Source organism: Triticum aestivum, chromosome 7A, assembly GCF_018294505.1.
Source record: "Triticum aestivum cultivar Chinese Spring chromosome 7A, IWGSC CS RefSeq v2.1, whole genome shotgun sequence".
NCBI lineage: Eukaryota > Viridiplantae > Streptophyta > Magnoliopsida > Poales > Poaceae > Triticum > Triticum aestivum.
Genome location: NC_057812.1, coordinates 470,879,108 through 470,887,819, shown reverse-complemented (window position 1 = coordinate 470,887,819; position 8,712 = coordinate 470,879,108).

The following is an 8,712-nucleotide window of genomic DNA, read 5'->3' as shown; positions in this document are numbered from 1 at the left end:
ATTAATGTGTACTTTACTAGTACTCCTAGTAGCACCAGGGTATTAGATACCGGTTTGGTTGCTAAGTGTTAGTAACTCGAAATAAAAGGCTACAGAATAAACGGAGACTAGCCAAAGGTGAGACGATGATATGTGTTGGAAGTGTTTCCAAGGTTGATGTGATCAAACATCGCACGCTCCCTCTACCATTGGGATTGGTGTTAAACCTAAATAATTGTTATTTTGTGTCTGCGTTGAGCATAGACATGATTGGATTATGTTTATCGCAATACGGTTATTCATTTAAGGAGAATAATGGTTGCTCTATTTATTTGAATAATACCTTCAATGGTCTTGCACCTAAAATGAATGGTTTATTGAATCTCGATTGTAGTGATACACATGTTCATGCCAAAAGATATAAGATAGCAATGATAGTACCACATACTTGTGGCACTGCAATTTGAGTCATATTGGTATAAAACGCATGAAGAAGCTCCATGTTGATGGATCTTTGGACTCACTCATTTTTGAAAAGATTGAGACATGTGAACCATGTCTATTGGTATATATGCATGAAGAAACTCCATACAGATGGATCGTTTGGACTCACTTGTTTTTGAATCACTTGAGACATGCCAATCATACCACATGGACAAGATGACTGAAAGACCTTGTTTTCAGTAAGATGGAACAAGAAAGCAACTTGTTGGAAGTAATACATTTTGATGTGTGCAGTCCAATGAGTGCTGAGGCACGCAGTGGATATCGTTATGTTCTTACTTCACAGATAATTCGAGTAGATGCTAAGTATATTTACTTGATGAAACACAAGTCTGAATTATTGAAAGGTTTAAGTAATTTCATAGTGAAGTTGAAGATCGTCGTGACAAGAGGATAAAATGTCTATGATATGATCATAGAGATGAATATCTGAGTTACGATTTTGGCACAAAATTAAGACATTGTGGAAATTGTTTCACGACTAATACCGCCTGGAACACCATAGTGTGATGGTGTGTCCAAACATCATAGCTGCACCCTATTGGATGTGGTGCATACCATGATGTCTCTTATCGAATTACCACTATCGTCTATGGGTTAGGCATTAGAGACAACCGCATTCACTTTATATAGGGCACCACGTAATTCCGTTGAGATGACACCGTATGAACTATGGTTTAGAGAAACCTAAGCTGTCATTTCTTAAAAGTTTGGGGCTGCAATGCTTATGTGAAAAAGTTTCAGGCTAATAAGCTTGAACCCAAAGCGGATAAATGCATCTTCATAGAATACCCAAAACAGTTGGGTATACCTCCTATTTCAGATCCGGAAGCAAAAGTGATTGTTTCTAGAAACGGGTCCTTTCTCGAGGAAAAGTTTCTCTCGAAAGAATTGAGTGGGAGGATGGTGGAGACTTGATGAGGTTATTGAACCGTCACTTCAACTAGTGTGAAGCAGGGCACAGGAAGTTGTTCCTGTGGCACCTACACCAATTGAACTGGAAGCTTATGATAGTGATCATGAAACTTCGGATCAAGTCACTACCAAACCTCGTAGGTCGACAAGGATGCGTACTACTTCAGAGTGGTACGTAACCCTGTCTTGGAAGTCATGTTGCTAGACAACAATGAACCTACGAGCTATGGAGAAGCGATGCTGGGCCCGGATTCTGACGAATGGCTCGAGGCCATAAAATCCAAGAGAGGATCCATGTGAAAACAAATTATAGACTTTGGAAGAACTACTTGATGGTCGTAAGGCTATTGGGTACAGATGGATTTTAAAAGGAAGACGGACAATGATGGTAAGTATCACCATTAAGAAAGCTCGACTTGTCGTTAAGATGTTTTCCGACAAGTTCAAGGAGTTGACTACGGTGAGACTTTCTCACTCGTAGCGATGCTAAGAGTCTGTTAGAATTATATTAGCAGTTACTGCATTATTTATGAAATCTTTTAGATAGGATGTCAAAACATTGTTTCCTCGACTATTTTCTAGAGGAAAGGTTGTATGTGATACAACCAGAAGGTTTTGTCAATCCTGAAAGATGCTAACAAGTATGCAAAGCTCCAGCAATCCTTATAAGGACTGGAGTAAGCATCTCGGAGTTGGAATGTACGCTTTGATGAGATGATCAAAGATTTTGGGTTTATACAAAGTTTATGAGAAACTTGTATTTTCCAAAGAAGTGAGTGGGAGCACTATAGAATTTTTGATGAGTGTATGTTGTTAACATATTGTTGATCAGAAATGATGTAGAATTTCTGGAAAGCATACAGGGTTATTTGAAAAGTGTTTTTTCAATGGAAAACCTGGATTAAGCTACTTGAACATTGAGCATCAAGATCTATAAGGATAGATCAAAAACGCTTAATAGTACTTTCAAATAAATACGTACCGTGACAAGATTTTGAAGGAGTTCAAAATAGATCAGCAAAGAAGGAGTTCTTGGCTGTGTTACAAGGTGTGAGTATTGAGTAAGACTCAAGACCTGACCACGGTAGAAGAGAGAGAAAGGACGAAGGTCGTCCCTTATGCTTTAGATGTAGACTCTATAGTATGCTATGCTGTGTACCGCACCTGAAGTGTGCCTTGCCATGAGTCAGTCAAGGGGTACAAGAGTGATCCAGGAATGGATCACATGAAAGTGGTCGAACTTATCCTTAGTAACTAGTGGACTAAGGAATTTTCCTGATTATGGAGGTGGTAAAAGAGTTCGTCTTAAAGGGTTACGTCGATGCAAACTTTCACACTAATCTGGATGACTCTGAGTAGTAAACAGGATTCGTATAATGGAGCAGTTATTTGGAATAGCTCCAAGTAGCGAATGGTAGCTGCATCTACAAGATGACATAGAGATTTGTAAAGCACACACGGATCTGAAAGGCTCAGACCCGTTGACTAATAACCTCTCTCACAAGAGAGATATGATCAAACCCCATGGGTGTTGGATTCATTACAATCACATAGTGATGTGAACTAGATTATTGACTCTAGTGCAAGTGGGAGACTGTTGGAAATATGCCCTAGAGGCAATAATAAAATGGTTATTATTGTATTTCCTTGTTCATGATAATTGTCTATTGTTCATGCTATAATTGTATTAACTGGAAACCGTAATACATGTGTGAATACATAGACCACAACATGTCCCTAGTGAGTCTCTAGTTGACTAGCTCGTTGATCAATAGATGGTTATGGTTTCCTAACCATGGACACTAGATGTCATTGATAACGGGATCACATCATTAGGAGAATGATGTGATGGACAAGACCCAATCCTAAGCATAGCACAAGATCGTGTAGTTCGTTTGCTAAAAGCTTTTCTAATGTCAAGTATCATTTCCTTAGACCATGAGATTGTGCAACTCCCGGATACCATAGGAATGCTTTGGGTGTACCAAACGTCACAACGTAACTGGGTGGCTATAAAGGTGCACTACAGGTATCTCCGAAAGTGTCTGTTGGGTTGGCACGAATCGAGACTGGGATTTGTCACTCCGTATGACGGAGAGGTATCTCTGGGCCCACTCAGTAATGCGTCATCATAATGAGCTCAATGTGACTAAGCAGTTAGTCACGGGATCATGCGTTATGGAACGAGTAAAGTGACTTGCCGGTAATGAGATTGAACAAGGTATTGGGATACCGACGATCGAATCTCGGGCAAGTAACATACCGTTTTACAAAGGGAATTGAATATGGGATTGATCGAATCCCCGACATCGTGGTTCATCCGATGAGATCATCGTGGAACATGTGGGAGCCAATATGGGTATCCAGATCCCACTATTGGTTATTGGCCGGAGAGGTGTCTCGGTCATGTCTGCATGGTTCCCGAACCCGTAGGGTCTACACACTTAAGGTTCGGTGACGCTAGAGTTGTTATGAGAAATAGTATGTGGTTACCGAAGGTAGTTCGGAGTCCCGGATGAGATCCCGGACGTCACGAGGAGTTCCGGAATGGTCCGGCGGTGAATATTGATATATTGGACGAAGGGTATTGGAGTCCGGAAGTGTTCTGGGGGTACCAGGCTATGGCCAGCATGACCGAAAGGTGTTTCGGGAGCCCCGGCAAGTGTTGGAGGGCCTCATGAGCCAAAGGGGAAGGGGCAAACCAGCCCACTAAGGGGTTGTGAGCCCCCCACACCCTTTCCCACGTTACTTGGGGAGGTGGGGCGCCTCCACCTGCTTGGCTTGGGGGGCAAGTCTCCCTAGGATTTTCCCTAGGGAGATCCAATCTGCTTGGCCGCCGCCCCCTAGGGGAAACCCTAGGGCGCCTCCCCCTCTCCCCTTGCCCCTATATATAGTGGAGGGGTGGGAGGGCAGCCACACCTCTTCCTTGGCGCATCCCTCCCACCTCCTACACCTCCTCCTCCTCCATAGTGCTTGGAGAAGCCCTGCTGGAGAACCACGAGCTCCATCGCCACCATGCCGTCGTGCTGCTGGAGTTCTCCCTCAACTTCTCCTCTCCCCTAGCTGGATCAAGAAGGAGGAGATGTCCCAGGGTTTTACGTGTGTTGAACACGGAGGCGCCGTCCGTTCGGCGCTAGATCGGATCTTCTGCGATTTGAATCGTCGCGAGTACGACTCCATCAACCGCGTTCTTGTAACGCTTCCGCTTAGCGATCTTCAAGGGTATGAAAATGCACTCCCTCTCTCTCGTTGCTAGCATCTCCTAGATTGATCTTGGTGACACGTAGGAAAATTTTGAATTATTATTACGTTCCCCAACAGTAGGATTGGGTCTTGTCCATCACATCATTCTCCTAATGATGTGATCCCATTATCAATGACATCTAGTGTCCATGGTCAGGAAACCATAACCATCTATTGATCAACGAGCTAGTCAACTAGAGGCTCACTAGTTATTGTTGTTAGAAATTTCTGGATCAAGGTACTTCGGATCAAGCTCCTACTGAACTTCGTAGGTCCACAAGGACACGTTCCGCACCAGAGTGGTACGGCAACCCTGTCCTGGAAATCATGTTGTTAGACAACGGTGAACCTTCGAACTATGAAGAAGCGATGGTGGGCCTAGATTCTAACAAATGGCTTGAAGCCATGCAATCCGAGATAGGATCCATGTATGAAAACAAAGTATGGACTTTGACAGACTTGCCCGATGATCGGTGAGCGATAGAGAATAAATGGATCTTTAAGAAGAAGACGGACGCAGATGTATGAAAACAAAGTATGACCTATGTGACCAAGGCGGCAGTGCCACAAGTATGTGGGACTATCATTATCAACCTTACATCTTTTGGTATTCACACTATGAATATGTGTAACATCACGTTCGAGATTCATTAAGAATAAACCATTCACCAGCGGGGCATGACCATAAAACATATCTCTCATATAAATAGAACAACCATTATTTTCGGATTTAAATGAGTAGCCATCTCGCATTAAACGAGATCCTGATACAATGTTCATGCTCAAAGCTGGCACTAAATAACAATTATTTAGGTTTAAAACTAATCCCATAGGTAAATGTAGAGGTAGCGTGCCGACAGCGATCACATCGACTTTGGAACCATTCCTAACGCGCATCGTCACCTCGTCCTTCGCCAGTCTCCGCTTATTCCGCAGCTCCTGTTTTGAGTTACAAATATGAGCAACCGCACCGGTATCAAATACCCAAGAGCTACTACGAGTACTGGTAAGGTACACATCAATTACATGTATATCACATATACCTTTAGTGTTGCCGATCTTCTTGTCTGCTAAGTATTTGGGGCAGTTCCGCTTCCAGTGTCCCTTTCCCTTGCAATAAAAGCACTCAGTCTCAGGTTTGGGTCCATTATTTGGCTTCTTCCCGGCAACTGGTTTACCGGGCGCGGCAACTCTCTTGCCGTCCTTCTTGAAGTTCTTCTTACCCTTGCCTTTCTTGAAACTAGTGGTTTTATTGACCATCAACACTTGATGTTCCTTTTTGATTTCTACCTCCACTAATTTCAGCATTGAATATACCTCAGGAATGGTCTTTTCCATCGCCTGCATATTGAAGTTCATCACAAAGCTCTTGTAGCTCGGTGGGAGCGACTGAAGGATTCTGTCAACGACCGCGTCATCCGGGAGATTAACTCCCAGCTGAGTCAATCAGTTGTGCAACCCAGACATTTTGAGTATGTGTTAGCTGACGGAACTATTCTCCTCCATCTTACAACTGTAGAACTTGTCGGAGACTTCATATCTCTAGACCCGGGCATGAGCTTGGAAAATCATTTTCAGCTCTTCGAACATCTCATATGCTCCGTGTTGCTCAAAACGCTTTTGGAGCCCCGGTTCTAAGCTGTAAAGCATGCCGCACTGAACGAGGGAGTAATCATCAGCACACTGCTGCCAAGCGTTCATAACGTCTTGGTTCTCTGGGATGGGTGCATAACCTAGCGGTGCTTCAAGGACATATTGTTTCTTGGAAGATATGAGGATGATCCTCAAGTTCCGGACCCAGTCCGTATAGTTGCTACCATCGTCTTTCATCTTGGTTTTCTCTAGAAACGCGTTGAAGTTGAGGTTGACATTAGCGTGGGCCATTTGATCTACAAGACATATTGTAAAGATTTTAGACTAAGTTCATGATAATTAAGTTCATCTAATCAAATTATTTAATGAACTCCCACTCAGATTAGACATCCCTCTAGTCATCTAAGTGATACATGATCCAACTCAACTAGACCGTGTCCGATCATTACGTGAGACGGACTAGTCATCATCGGTGAACATCTCCATGTTGATCGTATCTTCCATACGACTCATGTTCGACCTTTCGGTCTCTTGTGTTCCGAGGCCATGTCTGTATATGCTAGGCTCGTCAAGTCAACCTAAGTGTTTTGCATGTGTAAATCTGGCTTACACCCGTTGTATGTGAACATTAGAATCTATCACACCCGATCATCACATGGTGCTTCAAGACAACGAACTTTCGCAACGGCGCACAGTTAGGGAGAACACTTTCTTGAAATTATTATGAGGGATCATATTATTTACTACCGTCGTACTAAGCAAATAAGAAGCAAAAATGATAAACATCACATGCAATCAAATAGTGACATGATATGACCAATATCATTTGCTCCTTTTGATCTCCATCTTCGGGGCGCCATGATCATCGTCGTCACCGGCATGACACCATGATCTCCATCATCGTGTCTTCATGAAGTTGCCTCGTCATCTATTACTTCTACTACTATGGCTAACGGTTTAGCAATAAAGTAAAGTAATTACATGACGTTTATGTTGACACGCATGTCATAAATAAATTAAGACAACTCCTATGGCTCCTGCCGGTTGTCATACTCATCGACATGCAAGTCGTGATTCCTATTACAAGAACATGATCAATCTCATACATCACATATATCATTCATCACATCCTTTTGGCCATATCACATCACACGGTATATGCTGCAAAAACAAGTTAGACGTCCTCTAATTGTTGTTGCAAATTTTTACGTGGCTGCTATAGGTTTCTTAGCAAGAACGTTTCTTACCTACACCAAAACCACAACGTGGTATGCCAAATTCTATTTACCCTTCATAAGGACCCTTTTCATCGAATCCGATCCGACTAAAGTGGGAGAGACAGACACCCGCTAGCCACCTTATGCAACTAGTGCATTTCAGTCGGTGGAACCTGTCTCACGTAAGCGTACGTGTAAGGTCGGTCCGGGCCGTTTCATCCCACGATGCCGCCGAATCAAGATAAGACTAGTAACGGCAAGTAAATTGAAAAAATCGACGCCCACAACATCTTGTGTTCTACTCGTGCATAGAAACTACGCATAGAACTAGCTCATGATGCCACTGCTGGGGAACGTTGCAGAAAATAAAAAAATTCTACGCTTCACCAAGATCAATCTATGGAGTCATCTAGCAACGAGAGAGATGAGTGCATATACATACCCTTGTAGATCGCGAGCGGAAGCGTTCAAGAGAGCGGGGTTGAGGGAGTCATACTCGTCGTGATCCAAATAACCGAAGATCCTAGTGCCGAACGGACAGCACCTCCGCGTTCGACACACATACGGTTGCGGAAGACGTCTCCTCCTTGTTGATCCAGCAAGGGGGAAGAAGAGGTTGATGGACATCCAGCAGCACAACGGCGTGGCGGTGGAAGCAGCGGTGATCTCGGCAGGGCTTCGCCAAGCTCAGCGAGAAGGAGAGGTGTCACGGGAGGGAGAGGGAAGCGTCAGGGGCTAGGGTGCGGCTGCCCTCCCTCCCCCCCACTATATATAGGGCCCCTAGGGGGGCGCTGGCCCTAGGAGATCCATCTCCAAGGGGGGGCAAGGGGGGAAACTTGCCCCCAAGCCAAGTGGGGCGCCCCCACCCCTAGGGTTTCCAACCCTAGGCGCAGGGGGAGGCCCAAGGGGGCGCACCAGCCCACCAGGGGCTGGCTCCCCTCCCACTTCAGCCCATGGGGCCCTCCGGGATAGGTGGCCCCACCCGATGGACCCCCGGGACCCTTCCGGTGGTCCCGGTACAATACCGATTACCCCCAAAACTTTCCCGATGGTCGAAACTGGACTTCCTATATATAAATCTTTACCTCCGGACCATTCCGGAACTCCTCGTGTCATCCGGAATCTCATCCGGGACTCCGAACAACTTTTGGGTTACCGCATACTAATATCTCTACAACCCTAGCGTCACCGAACCTTAAGTGTGTAGACCTTACGGGTTCGGGAGACACGCAGACATGACCGAGACAACTCTCAGGTCAAT